Genomic DNA, 23153 nt, shown 5'->3' with positions numbered 1-23153 from the left:
GTGTGTGTCAGAGAGAGAGACAGAGTGTGTGTTTGTGTGAGAGACAGAGTGTCTGTGTGTGTAAGACTGTGTGTGTGTGTGACAGAGAGATAGAGTGTGATAGACAGAGAGTGTGTCAGAGAGATTGTATGTGAGAGACAGTGAGGGTGCCCCCCTCTCGCAGGTCCCCCACCCCCTCTCGCAGAGCCCCCCTCCCCACCCCCACCTCTCTGGTTTCAGGACCCTCTCCCCACCTCCCTCTCCCCTGCCCCCCTCCAGCCATCCATGTCCAGCGACCCTCCTCTCCTCCTGCCCCCCCTGCAGCCACCCATGTCCAGCGACCCTCCCCTCCTCCTCCCCCTGCCCCCCCCCTCCAGCCACCCATGTTCAGCGACCCCCCCCCCCGCATCAAACCCCCTCGCCACCCGCAGCTGCTACTGGTAACGCTGTCTGCGCTCCTCCGGAGTCTTACTCCAGGGGCAGTGACGTGGAGGCGAGAGGAGGAGTGGCTGCAGAGCCGACAGCCAATGCCTGATGGCTGTCTGCGGTGCCGCGCTTGATGTTTAAAAACATTTATGGTTTTTTTTCTTTTTGTAGCGGCTGCTGCTGCTCAACAGGAGAAGCAGGAGCGGCCGGACAGCGTTACCAGTGGCAGCTGTGGGTGGCGAGCAGGTTGATGTGCTTTGGGGGGGGTGTTGATGTGCTTCGGGGTGGGGGAGGGGGTGTTTGATGTGCTGGGGGGGCTTGGGTGATGCGCCGAGGGGGTGTTTGAGCGGCGCACTCACAGCTGATTCCCAGGCAGGAATCAGCTGTGAGTGACGTCAGCTTGGCTGCGGAGCCTTGCTCAGCAACTCCAGGAGCCACGGACACAGGCAGCTACTTTAGAACGTTGGTGGTGAGAATTATTATATAGGATAGCTGCAGAATGACTCATTTGAAAAAAAAAAAACTAGCTGAGAGAATTACAGTGGTCAATAGTAGCAAGGAATTCACTAAATAAATATGCTTTCAACAATTTATGAAATTTTCTGTAATCAGAAACACATCCAATTGACTTTGAGAAAGAATTCCGTTGCTTAGTAGCTTAGGGGTATGTTTATTGAGGTGCTTTAGCGTTTTTAACGCGACTGTAAATTTAAAGGCACGTTAAACGCTAACGCGCCTATACATTTCCATGGGCGCATTAGTGTTTAACATGCGTAAACCATTTACATGTGTTAAAAACGCTAACACCTGCCATGAGTGGGAAAGCGCGGGGTACAAATGTAATAAATAAATAAAAAACAATACCATAGCACCGCTTAGTAAACCTAGCCCTTAGTGTGAGAAACTGGCATCATAAATTGATTTGTAATGGAGAAGTAGATAGTTTCTCAATGCAGGATGGGCATTGTGTGATGGTAATTGCAGCAAGTGTTACATATAATCAGATAGAAGAACAAATAAAATTTGATAAACAAGGGTGAAATATATATATATATATATATATATATATAGTACCTAAATTTAAGAAAAGATTTGAGATAAGCAACAATATGGTATTTCTCTTTTCTAAGGGGGCTTACAAATACAATCTTAAGTTGTACCTGAGGCAAGGGATGGTGAAGTAACTTGTTGTTCATGTCAGTGGAAGAAACGAGATTTAAACCTGCCCAGCTTCACAATCCGTTTCCCTAACCACTAAACTACTCCTCCATTCTATTATATGAAGTACGATCAATAAATTGAAAATCTGAAACAATCCATACTAATCATAGTTTTCCCTCAGGATTCACTCTAACCTTGCACTGCAGTGACACAGACAGCAAATACTACAACTTGCAGCAGAAGAGCTCACCACAACTCAACTTGCTGCTTGCCGTGATCATCTGCAGTCCAGTTTCACTTCCTAGTTGACAGCAGCCAATCAGCTGAATCAAAGTCAGCCCTATGACCCCCCCCCCCCCCCCCCCCACCTCCAATCCTGAAGCAAAGCAAAAAAAGTTGTCCTTTTTTTTTTTTTTGCAGCTGCTTCCAAGGAAGAGAGAAGCTTGTTTTGCACTTTTTGGTCTGTTCTGTCTCCAGACTGTATCTTTATTAAGGTAAAGTGGAGCGGGTCCGGGGGGAAGCGACAGAGACAGATCCTGTTGATTGAATTTAATCGTGTTGTCTCCCTGTTCAGCTACAGGGTAGTGAGGTAACGTGGAACAGAATTTGCTGTGTGAATTTTAGCTTGGTATTTGCTTCTCACTGTCAGTGTCTCCTTCCTTGAAGTAGGAGAGTGGAGAGTAACCAGAGATTTCAGGTTGCCATGGGTAGGGGAACAGAATTCGCCTTGCTGACTGTATATTTGGTCTTTTCGTAAATAATAGTTTGTCCGTGTGTGCATTTATTGTGACAAATCCAAGCGCTATTCACAGTGCTGGCCACTTTCTAGCATGCCTTAGTAAAAGGACTCCATAATATTTTTTCCTTGCTTTGTTTTGTTTATGTGATACTCCTGGATGGTAAGGGTAATAGGATTTGATATACCACCTTTCTGTGGTATAATCAAAGTGGTTTACATTTATTATATGCAGGTACTTTCTCTGTCCGTAGTGAGCTCAGAATCTAAGATTTATACCTGGAGCAATGGAGGCATTATCTTGTATTTATGTTTGTTGAAAGTTTATAAATAAATAAAATCAATGCTATTTACACATACACTGGCTGTTTTCACTTACGCAGTATTTTGAAGGGCTGTGCCAACACGGTAAGTGGGGTAAGCACCGCAGGGGGGTGCCAACCTCTGGAGGGCGCCGCCGCGGTGCTTACCCTCGCCGCTTACCTCAGCTCCGCGCCGCCCTGGGGGCTTTAAATCTTTTACCTCCGATGTCGCAGCAGCTGAGCAGCGTCAGTGAAAGCGCTGCCGACGTCTCCCCTTCGTGCTCGTTTGTTCCCTCAGTGTCCTGCCTTCTTCCGACTTCATTTCCTTGCGAGAGCGGGACACTGAGGGAACGAACGAGCGCGAAGGGGAGACGTCGGCAGCGCTTTCACTGACCAGTCCAGAGGTCCCAGCAGAGTAAGTAGACAGTGGAGCCTCCTCCAACCGCCTCTATTCCCCCGCTCTCTCCGCAACCCGGGCACGTCATCCGGGTCCTTCCCCGCGCCATTCTGACATTGGGTCCCAAACTTTCCCTGAAGGGCAAGCCGTCCCTTATTGCTACTATTATGCCCAGTTTTCTAGGGCTTTGATGGTGGATCCGATCCCATGGTGCATGTCGTTTCTTTGTGGCAGATGGAAGATGGCATTTCATCTCTCTTCATTCACTGCCAACCAAGCCCCGTAGACGTCTCAGGTTGCAGTAGATCACTAATAAATCCGCTCCAGGTTCATAGGCTGAATAAATCATTCTAACTACACATCCATGAAGGAAGGCTGATCATTTTTCAACAAAATAGGGGGAAATATCTTACTAGAATACATGGCAGATTTTTAAAACTTGTTTTTAACTTGTTTTTTTTTTTAATTTCGCATTACAGAGATAACTGTTTAAAATAATGCAGATTTATTTGTGCAGCGTTAGCTAATTGGCTGCTTCTGAGAAAGCTGTGCAGGGCATGCTTGCTTCTCTTTCTAAAATTTGTTTATTTAGTGTTTATAGATGATACAAATAGGCATGGAAATTGTATGATGTTTATTTCATTTTTGAATATTGAAATCCACTGTGACCAGCTCGCAGTGATTTAAAGTACTTTTTAAAGACTCTCTCAAATCATTTATACAACATTGTTTCTGTTTAGAAGAAATAAAAATACAGCCAGAGTTTTTGCAATAAGACATCCACATCAAAAACTTTGGTATAGGGGATATGCAAGAGGCTCAGTGTCTTGCAGAGGGATTTGTGTTCAATTTTTGTCTCAGGTTTTCTACCAGAATATACACTGCTTCAATGACTTTCAAGCTTGTAGGCAATATATAAATAAATATTCCTTATTTCAGTGGCGCTGAGGATACTCCGATGGTGTTCACAGTCTCTAGTGCAGTGGTTCCCAAAACCTGGTCATGCCATGATTGCTATTGAGAATGATATATGTTCAGCAATCCCATAAAGATGCACTCCATCTTTCAGCTCCTATTTCCTTTGCATCTTGTGCCACACGGGGTGGGGGGGGGGGGAACTGATAGTCTGCAGGGGGGCACCAGAGACCCTAGGCACGGTCCTGGATGAATAAACATGTGGATAAAGGTGAGCCAGTCGATATTGTGGTGGAATCCACACTCTACTGGGTCAGAAGTTGCAGAGACGTTTCTTCGGTGCCCCCAGGCAGGGAAGCTGAAACTCTGGACTCATTTGGGTGTAAGATATATCAGGCTCAGTGCTCATTTCCTGTATCCAGTCGTACCAGCTTTATACAAGCCTTTACTTGCGGACCCTGGTGTGTAGTATAACTGTTTTGGCAGATACTCTTCCTCCAGAGCAGGCTGAATCACTTTGCCAGTTGGCCAAGCAGCATAAGGCTTGTCAGAAATTCCTGGCCAGGGGTGCGTATGATACCTTTGATGTTGTGTCCATTATCTCTGCACAAAGTATAGAGATGTGCAAACTCTTATGGCCAGAGGCCCCCTGGGCACTGAGACTACTCTGGCCCCCCCTGCCATGCTGCTTGCCGCTGCCATCAGTGCCCCCACCCCTGACATGCTGCTTCCCTCCCACCATGTTGCCGCTGTCTCTCCCCTTTACCTTGAAGGGCCCTTGTGGTGTAGTGGCTATGGCATCTTCGGGGGCATGAAATAAATCCCCTCTTTCCTGCCCACTCACTGCCTATACTCTGCCTGGTGCAGCACTGTGTTTACAAAATAGCTTCTGAGACTTCCCACGGTAGTCTTGCCTCTCGCGAGTCTACTGGGGGAGTCTTGGCAGCCATTTTGTAAACACAGCAGTGCAAGCAGAGAGAATAGCAGAGGCCATTAGATCACCAGGGTCCCATGGGGGCTGTAGTGTGCTGGAGGTGGGCAACTGGGCAGAGCCTCTGAGCACCCTAGAATCTCTAGGCCCTTGGGCACTGCCCGGTTGCCCGAATGGTCAGTCCACCCCTGCTTATGACTGCATGTCTCTGACTTGAACCTGGTGGTCCAGCAGAGGTTGGCGGACACCAGTTGCCGTGGAGATAACCCTTTTGTAGAGAAGGTGGAGAGGGTCACAGACCTCATAAAGAAACACACTGATAGCATTGACACTCTCTCCCAGCAAATGCCTTCTGTGCCCTCCTCTTCGTGGAGGTTTTTGGGCAAATCGAAAAGAGGTCAGTACTACTCTAAATGGTATAGGTACACTTTTTCTCTCCTCACTCAGCAAATTCAGCTTGTTCTCAAGCAAGATTCCCCTATTTCTATCTCCAGGAACTTGTCCAAACCTTTTTTTAAACCCAGATACACTAATTGCTGATACCACATCCTCTGGCAACAAGTTCCAGAGCTTAACTATTTGTTGAGTGAAAAAATATTTCTTCCTGTTCGTTTTAAAAATAGTACTATGTGGTTTCATTGAGTGTCACCTAGTGTCTGCACTTTTTGAAAGAGTAACAAATCGATTTACATTTACCCGTTCTACACCATTAAGTATTTTGTAGACCTCTATCATATCCGCCTCAGCTGTCTGTTTTCTAAGCTGAAGAGTCTTAACCTCTTAGGCATTTCCTCATACAGTGGTGGAAATAAGTATTTGATCCCTTGCTGATTTTGTAAGTTTGCCCACTGACAAAGACATGAGCAGCCCATAATTGAAGGGTAGGTTATTGGTAACAGTGAGAGATAGCACATCACAAATTAAATCCGGAAAATCACATTGTGGAAAGTATATGAATTTATTTGCATTCTGCAGAGGGAAATAAGTATTTAATCCCTCTGGCAAACAAGACCTAATACTTGGTGGCAAAACCCTTGTTGGCAAGCACAGCGGTCAGACGTCTTCTGTAGTTGATGATGAGGTTTGCACACATGTCAGGAGGAATTTTGGTCCACTCCTCTTTGCAGATCATCTCTAAATCATTAAGAGTTCTGGGCTGTCGCTTGGCAACTCGCAGCTTCAGCTCCCTCCATAAGTTTTCAATGGGATTAAGGTCTGGTGACTGGCTAGGCCACTCCATGACCCTAATGTGCTTCTTCCTGAGCCACTCCTTTGTTGCCTTGGCTGTATGTTTTGGGTCATTGTCGTGCTGGAAGACCCAGCCACGACCCATTTTTAAGGCCCTGGCGGAGGGAAGGAGGTTGTCACTCAGAATTGTACGGTACATGGCCCCATCCATTCTCCCATTGATGCGGTGAAGTAGTCCTGTGCCCTTAGCAGAGAAACACCCCCAAAACATAACATTTCCACCTCCATGCTTGACAGTGGGGACGGTGTTCTTTGGGTCATAGGCAGCATTTCTCTTCCTCCAAACACGGCGAGTTGAGTTCATGCCAAAGAGCTCAATTTTTGTCTCATCTGACCACAGCACCTTCTCCCAATCACTCTCGGCATCATCCAGGTGTTCACTGGCAAACTTCAGACGGGCCGTCACATGTGCCTTCCGGAGCAGGGGGACCTTGCGGGCACTGCAGGATTGCAATCCGTTATGTCGTAATGTGTTACCAATGGTTTTCGTGGTGACAGTGGTCCCAGCTGCCTTGAGATCATTGACAAGTTCCCCCCTTGTAGTTGTAGGCTGATTTCTAACCTTCCTCATGATCAAGGATACCCCACGAGGTGAGATTTTGCGTGGAGCCCCAGATCTTTGTCGATTGACAGTCATTTTGTACTTCTTCCATTTTCTTACTATGGCACCAACAGTTGTCTCCTTCTCGCCCAGCGTCTTACTGATGGTTTTGTAGCCCATTCCAGCCTTGTGCAGGTGTATGATCTTGTCCCTGACATCCTTAGACAGCTCCTTGCTCTTGGCCATTTTGTAGAGGTTAGAGTCTGACTGATTCACTGAGTCTGTGGACAGGTGTCTTTCATACAGGTGACCATTGCCGACAGCTGTCTGTCATGCAGGTAACGAGTTGATTTGGAGCATCTACCTGGTCTGTAGGGGCCAGATCTCTTACTGGTTGGTGGGGGATCAAATACTTATTTCCCTCTGCAGAATGCAAATAAATTCATATACTTTCCACAATGTGATTTTCCGGATTTAATTTGTGATGTGCTATCTCTCACTGTTACCAATAACCTACCCTTCAATTATGGGCTGCTCATGTCTTTGTCAGTGGGCAAACTTACAAAATCAGCAAGGGATCAAATACTTATTTCCACCACTGTATCTGGTAAATATTTGGCCAACCTGGTGGCCAGTATTTTTGCTAGTATTTTGATATCAACATTCAAGAGCGAGATGGGCCGGTAGTCTTCAGATTTATCCCCTTCTTTCCTTGGCTTGGGCAGCAGCGTTATCAGTGCCATGTTGTCTGGAATGTTTTTACGTTTGGGGAGCGTGCCAGGTGCCCTTGACCTGGATTGGCCACTGTCGGTGACAGGATGCTGGGCTAGATGGACCTTTGGTCTTTCCCAGTATGGCACTACTTATGTACTTATGTTATTTTGTCAGGGAAACCTGCCTGTCTCCACTGCTTCCTCAAGATAAGCATGCAGCGCTAGTAATGCACCCGGGGCAGAGTGGAGAGGCAAGGATTTAATGGTAGCTTGGAGCTCTTTGCCAGTGATTGGCCCATTTAGAGTCTGCAGTGCTGATGGAGAGAATTTTGGTATCTTTGAGGCTTCTAAATATCTTGTGAGGGATTTTTTATCTATTCCTTTATACTTTTGGTATATTTGGCTGAAATGTTCTCGGAATATTTTTGCTATTTTTTCGCTTTTCGTATGTATTTGACCTCTCTCGTCCTTTATGGCTGTATCACTCTATTCCCTCCCCATGTTTTAACCACTCAGGCAAGCAGGGTCCCTGTTTTCTTTCCAAATCTTTGCAGCCTGTACTTATAATATATAGCCCCTTTAAATGCCCTTTCCTGCAGCAAGGAGTTAAGTGCCACTTGTGCAGCTTGTAGCTTCTCCCTATGTTCCCTAGTTGGGGTTTGGGTGTATTGGTGTTTAGCTCTCCTTGCCCTATTATATCTCCTCTCAGTACTGTTTTTGCTGTTGGTCAATACAACTCAGCATTTTGTTCATGTTGCTTATTATAACTGGCAAATTCCTCCCATTTTTTGTTCACATATGCTTTGAAATCTGCATCAGCCGCCAGGTAGGTTGGGAATCTCCACCCTGCTTGTCCCTGGTAAAACTGTCCTGCCTCCAAGTCTATCCATACCATTGCATGGTCTGATACTTCTTCAGGCCCTATTTCCGCTGCGTAAACTTTTTGGAATAGTTTTTGCCATACTAAAATGTAATCAATTCGAGAAAGGGTGCCATGGGCTCTCGAAACATGGGTGAAGTCTTTTTCTCCAGAATGCAGGACGTGCCAGGCATCCACTGTATTTGTTGCTATCATAAAACGCGAGCGCGCTCTAGCTCTGGGGCCCCCCCTATGAGCTTTACACGGCTCTGAGCAATCTAACTGGGGGTCTGCCACCATGTTCAAGTCTCCCATTATCAGCCGTTGTAAACTGGAGTACTGGTTACAGTGCTGAATTAATTCTTGGTAAAATCTTTGGCCATAAGTGTTGGGCCCATACACTGCCACTACTAATAAGTCCAGGCCCTGAAGCCACATGCGCAGTAACACATAGCGGCCCTCAGGATCCTGTACTAACAGTTTCGTTTTTGCTGCCAGGCCTTTTCGTACTAAAATAGCTACTCCCCCATGTCTCCCTTCTGATGAAGCTGCATGCACCTCCCCCACCCAATCTCTGACTAGTTTTTGGTGCTCTTCTGCTGTGAGTCGTGTCTCTTGCAGACAGGCTACATCCGCCTTGTGTCTTTTAAGTGCTGTTAAGATTTTGTTTCTTTTAATTGGTGATGAGAAACCCCCCACGTTCCATGTAATGAATCTCGTTGTGTAAAGTTGGGTCATAATGTCGTGAAATTATTCTCCTTCTACAGTTAAACTTAACAATATGAGGTCTGGGCGCTCAGCTCCACCCATTCCCCCTACTCTCCCTTCTACCTCTACTCCTTCCCCTCTGTTCCATTAGCACCAGCCCCCAAAACATTCATAAGTGTGAATTCCTCCCCATCCTGACCCAATCCACCCGCTATACCTGCCCCTCCCCTCCCTCCCCCCTCTTCTTCCTCTCTCCCCAATTGAACCCTTGTCTTTATCCATCTCCTAACAAGATAGATATTGAGATCATATACATTTTGCCAGGGACCTCCGCGCCCTATCAATAACAAATGTATTCAAACCTACTTTATAACCTAATTTGCTTTCAAACCAGCAATAACAAACAACAATTTTATCGTTTCACTGACATCCTCAGTATACCTTCCACCTCACCACACATGTCCCAATTCAGTTTGATGGCTTCTCATCCGGAAGACTGTTCAATATTTTAGCCACGCCAGCCTTCGCTTTCTCTGCGCATTCAAAAGTTTGCCAATGTCCGTTCTGCATTACTTTCAATGTGGCCGGATATAATAACATACATCTGATATTTTTATCATACAGCTGCCGGCACAATGGTGTGAACTGTCGCCTTCTTTCTTGCAAAGCATACGAGTAATCCTGAAAAATGTGCACCTTGTGGCCTTCATATTGCACAGTATCCCGCTTCGCTTTGTAGCCACGTAAAATTTCAGCCTTATGAATATAATTGTGTAGCTTAATAAGCACTACTCTCGGAGCGGCGCGACCATCTTGCTTCTTGCCCATGCGGTGCGCCCGTTCAAGGCACAACAGTCCCACGCTATCCGATAGGGCGAACTCTTTTTTCAGCCAAGTTTCCATTATAGTTGAAAGGACCGCATCCCCGATCGTTTCTGGTATTCCAATGATCCTTAAATTAGATCTCCGGGAGCGGTTTTCGAGGTCGTCCACCTTTTCCAACAACATCTTCACCGTGTTGGCCTCTTGCCCCGCTCTTCCGCAGCCTTCCAGAGACAAAACCCTCTGCTCCAGATCTCCCGTCCGCTTCTCCAGATCAGCCAACAGGGTCTCGAATGCAGACAGCTGCTCTGACAATTTTCCAAACGTAGGCTCTAAAGCTGTTGTCACTGCCAGGGTTAACTGCTGCAGCTGCTCTGTGGAGAAGGCCTGCTTTTCTGGTTCATGCTTAGGGGCAGATGCACTAAAGCTAAATGAGCCTTTAATGACTCTCCAACGAGGAAAATTTGATCCGTTGCATGCATCAAAGGGCTTTTACCGAGGAAGCCAGCAGCTAACGAAAACGGAATGGAGATGAGCATTTAGTGTGAAAACCCCATTGAAACGACATGCACTAACCTTTTCCGATTGCCTTTACGCAGGAAAAAGGCAGGAAAACTAACGAGAGGTCTGGACCACTCGTTAGGACAGCTCTGTGCCAGGAAAAATCATTAAGAGAAGAAATAAACAAACTTTGAGCCAATCCCAGCGCATTAGCAGAGCTAAAAGCGCTGTGATTGGTCCAAAGGACGTCAGAAAAACATAAATAAATAAAAATAAAAAAAGGGTCGGGAGGGGGCAAGGGCGCTCATCAGGAGCGTCCTGTACGGACGGCCTTGCCCCCCCCCCCACCCGCTGCTCCCCACTTTCCGCCGCTCCCCCACCCCGAAAAAGCAAAATTCGAACAGCCCCTGCCCCCCTCCCTTCCTCACTACTCTCTCACCTCAGCTCCGCCTCCCGACATCCTCCGTCCTGTGCCCCGCCCCCTTTTGGGGGCGGGCCCAGCAGGAGAAAGACGCGCCATCGAAGCTGGGTGAAGGCAGGCATCAGGCTTTCTTCTTGCCCGTGCAGCGCCTTCGGACAGAGGAGAGAGGCGCTGCACGGGCCCGGTAAGAGGGAGGGGGGCCCGATGGAGGAGGGGAATGGCGGCGACGACCCCAAAAGGGGGCGGGGCACAGGACGGAGGATGTCGGGAGGCGGAGCTGAGGTGAGAGAGTAGTGAGGAAGGGAGGGGGCAGGGGCTGCTCGAATTTTGCTTTTTCGGGGTGGGGGGAGCGGCGGAAAGTGGGGAGCAGCGGGGGGGGGGGGCAAGGCCGTCCGTACAGGACGCTCCTGATGAGCGCCCTTGCCCCCTCCCGACCCTTTTTTTTTATTTTTGTTTTGATTTGGGAGCCATGTGCTTGTGATTTGACTGTGTTTTGACTGTTTGTGGCATGCGCAGAGCAGCTAACATAACGCTTGGCTGCTCTGCGCATGATTTGGGGGCCGATTAACGATGTGTATTGTGATTCTTTGATACATTGTACGTTTCTATACCGATCTGAGCATGTGTGACTTTTTTTTTTGGTGCATTCTTAGTTTTTTAAAAATCGTTAGGGCCTTTAACGATTTTGATTTTTTTACGTTTGCTTGATGCATCTACCCCTTAGTCTCCATAGTGCCGGGTCTGTTTCAGTTTCTCTTTCCCCTCCCCACCATACTGCTCGGTGTTGATTCCAAATATCTGTCCATTGAGCAGGGATTTACAGGAACAAAGAACTCAGTGGGAGCTAAAGTAGGCTAATTATTGCTGTTAAGGTGCCTGAAGGTCCTGGAGAGCAAAGAAGCCCGTCTTGCTCTCTCAAGGCATCACGTGATCCTTTCAGATCCTTCTATAATAAGTACAGAGGTAATGTTTGTAAAATGTAAAGCCATTTCGGAAAAATCACCATTTTTACTAAGCTCACCCTGCCGATCATTGTCAAGGGGCGATCCCTCCAAGTGCTGTCTGGTGGCCTCCATTAGAACTGAGACAGACATTCAGGTGATATAACAAAGAGACATCCATAGTCAAATGAATGCCCAGGTACCTAAAGGAGTGCTTTGCCCAGTGCAAAGGAAACCTAGGGCTCCAAGTTCTCTGTAGTTATTCTGACGATGACAGAGCCTCTGATTTTGCTAGATATAAACAAAATATTTAGCTAGATTTAAACAAAATCTTGCATAATCTCCATACTCCCTGAAAGTTTCTAAGAGTGCCGGGAGAGATTCCCAGGGATTTGTGAGGTGAACCAAAAGATCATCTTCAAATGCCACCACCTTGAAACAAATAGGACCCACTAACACTCCCTGAATAGCAGGATTATCCATTATGTCTGAGCAGTGGATCCACTGTCAATACAAAAAGGAGGGGGTGAAAGGGGGCAGCCTTGCTTTATCCTCCTAGAAATGAAAAAATGCTTGGGATTCCATGCCATTAACCTGGCTCATGGTGCTGAATACAACGCCTTTATTACAGATATAAAGCGACCAGAGAAACCGTATTTATCCAAAGAGGCAAAGAGGAAATCCCAGTGGACGTGATCAAAGACTTTTTCAGCATCAAAACTAATAAGAAGTGATTGATTGTAAATCTTTCCTGTTCAATACTCCAACGTAGATAATTTTTCCAGAGATTCTTAGCTACCTAAAGGCCCCTAACAAAACCTACCTGAGAGTCATGAAGAAGCAAAGGAAGAATCTGAGCCAGGAGATTTACCATAAGTTTAGCAAACAGTTTTACATAAGTACATAAGTAATGCCACACTGGGAAAAAACCAAGGGTCCATTGAGCCCAGCATCCTGTCCACGACAGCGGCCAATCCAGGCCAAAGGCACCTGGCAAGCTTCCCAAACGTACAAACATTCTATACATGTTATTCCTGGAATTGTGGATTTTTCCCAAGTCCATTTAGTAGCGGTTTATGGACTTGTCCTTTAGGAAACTGTCTAACCCTCGTTTAAACTCTGCCAAGCTAACCGCCTTCACCACGTTCTCCGGCAACGAATTCCAGAGTTTAATTACGCGTTGGGTGAAGAAACATTTTCTCCGATTTGTTTTAAATTTACTACACTGTAGTTTCATCGCATGCCCCCTAGTCCTATAGTATTTTTGGAACGCGTGAACAGACGCTTCACATCCACCTGTTCCACTCCACTCATTATTTTATATACCTCTATCATGTCTCCCCCTCAGCCGTCTCTTCTCCAAGCTGAAAAGCCCTAGCCTCCTTAGTCTTTCTTCATAGGGAAGTTGTCCCATCCCCGCTATCATTTTAGTCGCCCTTCGCTGCACCTTTTCCAATTCCACTATATCTTTCTTGAGATGCGGCGACCAGAATTGAACACAATACTCAAGGTGCGGTCGCACCATGGAGCGATGTAACGGCATTATAACATCCTCACACCTGTTTTCCATACCTTTCCTAATAATACCCAACATTCTATTCACTTTCCGAGCCTCAGCAGCACACTGAGCAGAAGGTTTCAGTGTATTATCAACGACGACACCCAGATCCCATTCTTGGTCCATAACTCCTAACGTGGAACCTTGCATGACGTAGCTATAATTCTGGTTCTTTTTCACCACATGCATCACCTTGCACTTGCTCACATTAAAAGTCATCTGCCATTTAGCCGCCCAGTCTCCCAGTCTCGTAAGATCCTTCTGTAATTTTTCACAATCCTGTCGCGAGTTAACGACTTTGAATAACTTTGTGTCAGCAGCAAATTTAATTACCTCGCTAGTTACTCCTATCTCTAAATCATTTATAAATATATTAAATGATTTCAATAAATAAATTAAATGAATTCAATAAAGAAATAGGACGATACGATTGTGGAATGATGGGGTCACGCTTGGGTATAGGGAGCACTATAATTTGCGTTGTATAAAGTGATGGGGGCAAGGATTCAGTATCCACCAGGGGTGATATGATACAGACGTTCAAATATTTGAAAGGTATTAATCCGCAAACAAATCTTTTCCGGAGATGGGAAGGCGGTAGAACGAGAGGACTTGAAATGAGGTTGAAGGGGGGCAGACTCAGGAAAGATGTCAGGAAGTATTTTTTCACAGAGAGGGTGGTGGATGCTTGGAATGCCCTCCCGCTGGAGGTGGTGGAGATGAAAACGGTAACGGAATTCAAACATGCGTGGGATATGCATAAAGGAATCCTGTGCAGAAGGAATGGATCCTCAGAAGCTTAGCCGAAATTGGGTGGCGGAGCAGGTGGGGGGAAGAGGGGTTGATGGTTGGGAGGCGAGGATAGTGGAGGGCAGACTTATACGGTCTGTGCCAGAGCCGGTGATGGGAGGCGGGACTGGTGGTTGGGAGGCGGGAAGTACTGCTGGGCAGACTTGTACGGTCTGTGCCCTGAATAAGGCAGGTACAAATCAAGGTAAGGTATACACATATGAGTTTGTCTTGTTGGGCAGACTGGATGGACCGTGCAGGTCTTTTTCTGCTGTCATCTACTATGTATATTACATTAAACAGATTCGTAAGGGGTGATACTCTGTGCCCATTGGTTTGTAAAACTCGGTGCAAAAACCATCAATGCCAGATGCCTTCATCAAAGAACTCTGTTGAATTGCCAGCCTGTATAGGTAGGTAGGTTTAATAAATTCAGATCTGCCTGGCTCAGGGTAGGCAAGATTAAATTATCTAAATACAAGCTGCTTAGTATCCCTTCATCTGGTGTGGCAACAAAGTTGTTGTTAGTAAGAATGGAAAACTTGGCAAATATTTTCATCCTTAGTAACACAAGCACCTGTCCTGGTATGCATAGTCAAAATGTTATGGTGACCACCTTTAACTGCAATTAAGTTAGACAACAGCCGATCTGCTTTATTGCCATGATGGTACAACATATATTTATAATAAGCCAGAGATTTAAGTGCACGTAGGTGAAGAAGTTCATTTAATGCTACTAGAAGATCCAAAACTCTTTGTTTATGCCCAGCTGAATGCATGTGACCAAACCGTTGGCTCGCTGCACGGAGTTGATGTTCCAGCCTCAGAATCTCCCTATCCCTAGTCTTCCTGATGTAATGAGTATAACTGATAATAATCACCCCTTAAAACAGCCGTCGCGGTGTCCCAGTAAACTACCAGATCAGTTTCATGCTTTGCATTGTGGATTTTATAATCTTTCCAATGTTGAAGTCTTTTCTGGAAAGCGGGATCTTTATAAAGTTCCAAGGGAAAAACCCAACACCCACTCCGTTTGTCAGTCATCCTCAGACACCAATGCAAACACATATGACTCTATTTCCGCCTTGACCACGGTCCCAAATAACTGCCTAGATATCAACAGGTAATATGTGCAAGCCTGTGTGGAGTGCACTCAGGACAAATGAGTAAAGTCCCTCTCTTGGGGAAGAAGCACCCACCACACATCTATTAAATCTAACATATGGCACATTGAGCAAACCCCTACTAGTGTGAAGGAATGTAGAGGCTGTAGGAAGGGATTTATCCATTGTCGGGTCCCAAACAGAGTTTGTCACACCCCCTAACCTCTAGGGGTGTGTCAGGGTGGTTCAAAAGATGATTAGTCACACTCTGGTAAAACTTAAAATTGGTTAGGGGCATAAATATTACAAAATATCAGTTCCTGGTGACCTGTTACTTCCCCACACAGAAAGTATCTGCTAGTTTGGCCAGCAAGGATAGTAGATTTACTCAGCTATCCCTTTCCTAAATAAAATGGCAACTCCTCCCTTCTTCTCTTGTGCCGAGGCTGCTATGCAATCCCCCACCCACCAAGTTTTAAGTTTGGCATGTTCAAGTGCATTAAGATGTGTTTCCTGCAGAACAGCAGTATCAATTTTATGACGACATAGATGTTGTAAGATTTTAGTGTGTTTGATAGGCGAACAAATCCCATCCACATTCCAAGTTAGTTTTCACTATTATATTGAACATTTCCAAAAACAAGACCATTAATTTTGTCTTGAAAGGGTTGTCCTAGCCAGTGGCGTTCCCAGCAGACATATTCTCCTACAAACAACCCACAATCCCACCAAGCTGCTCCATTTGTCCAATAATATCTATTTAACTGACACATTTAGTCCAGGTATACCAAATCACCATCCCCAACCTCTCTCCCAAGCCCTCTACCCACCCACTCCGTCCCTGCTTTCCCCCACTTACAATCCCCTGAGTTCCCATCATTGGAACCATCATGTCTACCCCCCCCCCCCCCCCATTACTCATCCCTCTGTATCAACCATAAGTTATACAAAACGCATCAATCCCTTCGTCAGTGATACAGCTATACATCAAGATTGGAATATACTAGTAATCTGGGTGCCCCTAATGTGCTTCTCAAGCCAGAGTAGAAATGAGTTTTCTTTGCCCTCTGTAGGAATCAAGATGCCCCAGAAGAGTCAGGTGAAAACTCATAGCCTGTTTGTGTGATGACTGAAGGCCTTCCACAGACAGCGCACATCAGCTCCCAAAATATCCTGCGTGGTTAGCAAAGATCAAGCGTCATCGCCAACCATTGTCATGGGGACTGGCCTTGCAGCCCACAGCAAGGTGTCCACCAACAAATATCAAGTGGCCCAACATTAGCGGGGGACAGTCAAACAAGGTGGACCCTGGTCTGAAAGGCATATGTTGCTAGACCATGCAAGGATAACTAAATATCTCAGGCTGGAGCCACCAAAACAAAATTCTAAGCAAGCTAGTGTTACTGAAATCCAAACTTCACATCAAACATCCTCACAGAAATTAGAGCAGCGCCAGACCATATAGAGAAGGAAGCCACCACTTCAGCAGTCATCTATGGGAAGGCGTAGACGCTGCCTCCCCTCATTCAATCTGGGACAGGTGTTCATGAGCCTTCTCCACTGTGGCACAAACATGGATATTGCCATTGTAGGTCACGTGCAATGTTGCAGGGTAAGATAAAACAATTTAGAGCAAATAGGGGCAAAGGCCTTGCGCTGCCCGTAACTCCGTGGGAATAAACTTGAAAACATAAGATGCACTTATTTTCTTTCATAAGTCAGCGATTTGCCAGAGTGCACCGCCTGCATAATGGTGTTTTTATGAGCAAGGTTAAGTACCTTCAGGATGACTAGACGTGGTCTGGTGAAGATGGTCTGTGTAGGTCCCACTTTAAAGGCCCACTTCACAAGTAGAGGGCCACAGAACTCTGGGAGATGGAGTTCCCATGTCAGCCACAGTTCCGAAAATACAATTTCTTATCCACTATTGATTCAGGGAAGACCCATCAGGTAGAGGTTATTCCTCCGGGATCTATTCTCTAGATCTTCTACCTTACTTTCCAAAGCTACCATCTGTTTTGTAAGTATGCATGCGAATTCTCTAATGTGGTGACTTGATCTTCCACCACATTTGTCCGTGCTTGATATCCCACACAATCTCTGTTCAGCTCCTCCAACTGGGACTGCATTTCCAATTTGGAATCAGTTAGATTCAAACTTCTTTCCAACATTTCCTCCAGTGCTGAGGTCATCTCCGTTTCAATCTCCATGACCCAGGTGGAGGATACAGTTTGTCCCACCGGTCCAGAGGCACCACCATTTTGTCCTCCATTATCCTGCTATGGTTTCCGTCTTCTGCAATCGCACCACCATGCCGATGACAAACACAGTACAGGTGCTTCAGTACTATTTCACTGTTCATATCAGTTTAAAAAGAGGAACTCGATGAGTCTGATGCTAGACAAAAATCAGGAAGTTTGAATGGGGTGGTTGGAGAAGCTCTCTTCAGCAGCCTTCCGTGGACATGGCATCACATGATCCCTGCTCCTCCTGACAACATTTTAAAAACTTGGCTGATTCCTCCAGGAAAACCCACCTGTCTCCTTGACCTTCTTGGGTCATGATTCCATCCCAAGGTTTGCTACTACTCTCCCTAGTTATGATTAATAATAGTCTTTCTTCCAAGAAGTTACCCTCACAGTGGAAATCTCGTGTCATCAAGCCTATCCTGTTGAGATCCTGTTAATGCAAATGATCTTTCTAGCTACAGGCCTATCTCCAACCTTTCCTTTCTCTCCAAACTAGCTGAAAGATTCGTTTTTTCCCACCAGACCAAGCATGTTGAAGCCTTACAAATCCTACATCCTTACCAGTCTGGTTTCTAACTAAGTCACTCTGTTGAAACGTTATTCACTTCCCTTCTCAACAGTCTTTGCTCTGCATGTGACCCTTTTGATTTTGTTAGACCTTGTTGCCACTCCTTTTTTTTTTTTTAATTGAAAATTGTTTTTGCTATTTCCAATGCAAATTACAATAGTATACCTTTCAAACTCACAAAAGAGTGTACATAGAACCATAGCAATTGTACAACAATAAGTACTAAATATCCCATCCCCAAAACTGAAACCCCCCACCCAACCCCCCCCAACTTCCACCCCCACGAGCCTTTAAGAATTCTGGATTAAATTTTTAAAGAGAACCCATAGATCTGAAGTGGGGTCATAATGACCCAATCTCTTATCTGTAAGTTGTTCCATTTCTCCAATAAGGGAAAACTTTGAAGTCCATTTGAACTCAGTAGATCCCAAGGATTGTTTCCAGTGTGCTGCAATAATGCTTTTAGCAGCCGTTAAACACATGCTGTTAAGAAAACAATGCCACTTGAGACCATACCGATTACTCATACCCAAGAGACACCATTTTGGGTCACAAGGAAATGGCAGTCAGCATGAGTAGCAATCTTGGTTACAACCTTCTCCCAAAAGGATTTTATCTGATCACATGACCACCAAATATAAAGAAATGTACCAACACCATCTCCATAGAGCCAACAGTGGTTGGAAACTGTGGGAAACATAGCATGTAGTTTGACAGGAGTATTTTTTTTTTATTTTCAAATTTGTTTATTGGTTGTGTCTTCCATAATTACAGTAACAGTTATGTAATTTAACATGCACTTGTATTCGAGCATTGCCAACATCTATTAAATTCCACCTTCAACATGGAAACCTTGAAGATGATTTATCTTTTCTTTCCGCACACAACCTATTTCCTTGTATGTGTCTTAAGTCTCTCAAATGTAATTAACCCCAGGCAAATCTAACATAACAGCTGTGTCAAAACCCTACCCTCCCTCCCCCCACCCTCCTCTCCCCACCCCCTTCCTCTTCCTGAAAAGCTATTCCGGATCAGTCACTTATGGAGTGTCTATTCACCTATCAAATTACATATTTAGATTACGATCTCTACCCCTTGGTGTTATTGTTTGCCAAAATGGAGTCCATATTCGAAAAAAGTCCTTTTCTGTGAATCTTGCGTCTTGCTTATAGTCCACTACTCTCTACTCAAATTTCATATAGTCCAACATGTAACATTTCAACTGCTGTAAGGTGGGCGCTTTATTTGTAATCCATTCTCTGAGAATTAGTTTTTTCGCTGTCATTGTGGCTCTACGGATGAAACCCTTAAATCCTGCTGGGGTAGGTTAAACCACCGCCGCTTGGCCAAACAGCAGCAGCGGACCCCTCCTCCATGTCGCACCCCACATTCTTGATGTTTCTTGTAATAAAAGCTTCCAAAAACTTTGGATCTCTGGGCATGCCCAAAACATATGGCCTAGAAGCGCCCCCTTGCGCTGCTCATTTTGGGCATGCTCCATCCGGGGAAACCCCAATGTGGAAAGCTCTCCGCGGTGGTATATATGTCCGCAATGCAAATTTGTATTCCATTTCACAATAGGAGATCATCTTTGATGACCTCTGGATCGAGAAGATATATTCCTTAAGGATCTGCGATGACACCGTGGCAGCCAAATCTGTACTCCACGCTTGTGCCAGTGTTATAAAGTCTATCTCTGATGTCATATCTCTTATATGTCTATGATGCATTTTTAAGGGTACCTTGTTTTGAGACTGTAGCGAGTAAGCCAATGATAACTCTTCCTGCACATCTTCTGTGAGACATTCCCAAGGCAGGCTGCTTATATAAGTACATAAGCACCGCCATACTGGGAAAAGACCAAGGGTCCATCAAGCCCAGCATCCTGTCTCCGACAGTGGCCAATCCAGGCTTCAAGAACCCGGCAACCCCACCCCCCACCCCCCAAAAAAAATTAATAATGTTCAATGGACTTTTCCCTCAGGAATCTGTCCAAACCCCCTTAAATTCCATAAGGCCAGCTGCTGTCACTACATTCTCCAGCAACGAGTTCCAGAGTCTAACTACATGCTGAGTAAAGAAAAACTTTCTCCTGTTTGTTTTAAATCTACCATATTCTAGCTTCATCTTGTGTCCCCTGGTTTTGTTGTTGTTTGAAAGTGTAAACAAATGCTTCACATCTGTCCGCTCTACTCCGCTCATTATCTTGTAGACTTCTATCATATCACCCCTCAGCCGCCTTTTCTCCAAGCTGAAGAGCCCTAACCTTCTCAGCCTTTCCTCATAGGGAAGTCGTTCCGTTCCTGTTATTATTTTTGTCGCCCTTCTCCGCACCTTCTCTAATTCCTTTATATCTTTTTTTGAGATGCGGCGACCAGAATTGGACACAATACTCAAGGTGCGGTCGCATTATAACATCCTCGTGTTTGTTTTCCATCCCTTTCCTAATAATACTCCACATTCTGTGTGTTTTCTTAGCCATGGCAGCACACTGGGCAGACGTTTTTAACGTCTTATCAACGATGACTCCCAGATCCCTTTCTAGTTCCGTAACTCCTAACGCGGAACCTTGCATGACATAGCTGTAATTCGGGTTCCTCTTACCCACGTGCATCACTTTGCACTTGTCAACATTGAACTTCATCTGCCACTTGGACGCCCAATCCCCCAGTCTCGCGAGGTCCTCCTGTAATCTTTCACACTCCTCCTGTGACTTGACAACCCTGAATAATTTTGTGCCATCTGCGAATTTAATTACCTCACTAGTTACTCCCATCTCTAGGTCATTTATAAATATGTTAAAAAGCAGCAGTCCCAACACAGACCCCTGCGGGACCCCACTAACTACCCTTCTCCACTGAGAATACTGACCATTCAACCCTACTCTTTGCTTCCTATCTTTCAACCAGCTCTTAATCTATAGTAATACCCTACCTCCGATCCCATGACTCTCCAGTTTCCTCAGGAGTCTTTCATGAGGCACTTTGTCAAACGCCTTTTGAAAATCCAGATACGCAATATCCACCGGCTCCCCACTGTCCACATGTTTGTTCACCCCTTCAAAAAAATGCAGTAAATTGGTGAGGCAAGACTTCCCTTCACTAAATCCTGCTGACTTTGTCTCATCAGCCCATGTTTTGTACGTGCTCTGTAATTTTATTCTTGATAATAGCCTCTACCATTTTGCCCGGTACCGACGTCAGACTCACCGGTCTATAATTTCCCGGATCTCCTCTGCAACCCTTTTTAAAAATCGGCGTAACATTGGCTACCCTCCAGTCTTCTGGTACCACACTTGATTTTAGGGATAGATTGCATATTACTAACAGTAACATAGTAACATAGTAGATGACGGCAGAAAAAGACCTGCATGGTCCATCCAGTCTGCCCAACAAGATAATTTCACGTGTGCTACTTTTTGTGTATACCTTACCTTGATTTGTATCTGCCATTGTCAGGGCACAGACCGTATAAGTCTGCCCAGCACTAGCCCCGCCTCCCAACCACCAGCCCCGCCTCCCACCACCGGCTCTGCCTCCCAATCTTGGCTAAGCCTTTGGGGATCCCTTTCTTCCGAGCAGGATTTCTTTATGTTTATCCCACGCATGTTTGAATTCCGTTACCATTTTCATCTCCACCATCTCCCGCGGGAGGACATTCCAAGCATCCACCACTCTCTCCGTGAAGAAATACTTTCTGACATTTTTCTTGAGTCTGCCCCCCTTCAATCTCATTTCATGTCCTCTAGTTCTACTGCCTTCCCATCTCCGGAAAAGGTTCGTTTGCAGATTAATACCTTTCAAATATTTGAACGTCTGTATCATATCACCCCTGTTTCTCCTTTCCTCCAGGGTATACATGTTCAGGTCAACAAGTCTCTCCTCATATGTTTTGTAACGCAAATCCCATACCATTTTTGTAGCTTTTCTTTGCACTGCTTCCATTTTTTTAACATTCTTCGCAAGATACGGCCTCCAAAACTGAACACAATACTCCAGGTGGGACCTCACCAACGTCTTATACAGGGGTATTAAAACCTGCTGGTCACACCTCTCTCTATACAGCCTAGCAACCTTCTAGCTACGGCCACCGCCTTGTCACACTGTTTCGTCGCCTTTAAGTCTTCAGATACTATCACCCCAAGATCCCTCTCCCCGTCCGTACCTTTCAGACTCTCCCTGCCTAACACATATGTCTCCCATGGATTTCTACTCCCTAAGTGCATCACATTGCATTTCTTCGCATTGAATTTTAATTGCCAAACGTTAGACCATTCTTCTAGCTTCCGCAGATCTTTTTTCATGTTTTCCACTCCCTCCGGGGTGTCCACTCTGTTGCAAATCTTGGTGTCATCCGCAAAAAGGCAAACTTTACCTTGTAACCCTTCGGCAATGTCACTCACAAATATATTGAATAGAATCAGCCCCAGCACCGATCCCTGAGGCACTCCACTACTCACCTTTTCCTCCTCTGAGCAAACTCCATTTACGACCACCCTCTGGCGTCTGCCCGTCAACCAGTTCACCACTTCGGGTCCTATCTTCAGCCTGTCTAGTTTATTCAAGAGCCTCTTGTGGGGAACCGTGTTAAAAGCTTTCCTGAAATCTAAGTAGATTACGTCCATAGTACGTCCTTGATTTAATTCTCCGATCACCCAGTCAAAGCATTCAATGAGATTCGTTTGGCACAATTTCCCTTTTGTTAAACCATGTTGTCTCGGATCTTGCAACTTATTTGCTTCTAGGAAATTCATTATCCTTTCCTTCAGCATCGCTTCCATTACTTTTCCAATAATCGAAGTGAGGCTCACCGGCCTGTAGTTTCCAGCTTCTTCCCTATCACCACTTTTGTGAAGAGGGACCACCTCCGTGTTCTCCAATCCCACGGAACCTCTCCAGTCTCCAAGGATTTATTAAACAAATCTTTAAGAGGACCCGCCAGAACCTCTCTGAGCTCCCTCAATATCCTGGGTGGACCTTGTCCGGTCCCACTGCTTTGTCCACCTTTAAATTTGTAAGTTGTTCTACACACTCTCTTCCGTGAACGGTGCTATATCCACTCCAATCTCACATGTACTTTGCCAGTCAGTCGCAGTCCTGCTCCAGGATTTTCTTCTGTGAAAACAGAACAAAAATATCTATTTAGCAAATTTGCTTTTTCTTCATCATTATCTACATAGCGGTTCGCAGCATCTTTCAGTCTCACAATTCCCTCTTAGTCTTTCTCCTTTCACTAATGGTAACTAGTAAACATAGTAGATGACGGCATAAAAGACCTGCACGGTC

General features: G+C 45.5%; 1 protein-coding gene across 2 annotated transcripts in view; it reads left to right on the top strand.

The window, feature by feature from the left end:
• The first annotated feature begins 1969 nt into the window (after nt 1-1969).
• Nucleotides 1970-23153, top strand: part of SLC49A3 (solute carrier family 49 member 3) — a 423803-nt gene continuing 402619 nt past the window's right edge. Inside the window, exon 1 of one of the 2 annotated variants that reach the window (XM_030194348.1) lies at nt 1970-2155. The gene's annotated coding sequence lies outside the window, so the exon portion shown is untranslated. The remainder of the gene's footprint in view (nt 2156-23153) is intronic. The other variant, XM_030194349.1, reaches the window with a different exon arrangement.

Source organism: Microcaecilia unicolor, chromosome 2, assembly GCF_901765095.1.
Source record: "Microcaecilia unicolor chromosome 2, aMicUni1.1, whole genome shotgun sequence".
NCBI lineage: Eukaryota > Metazoa > Chordata > Amphibia > Gymnophiona > Siphonopidae > Microcaecilia > Microcaecilia unicolor.
Note: the sequence above shows the minus strand (reverse complement) of the source record. Positions and strands in the feature narration are given on the sequence as shown.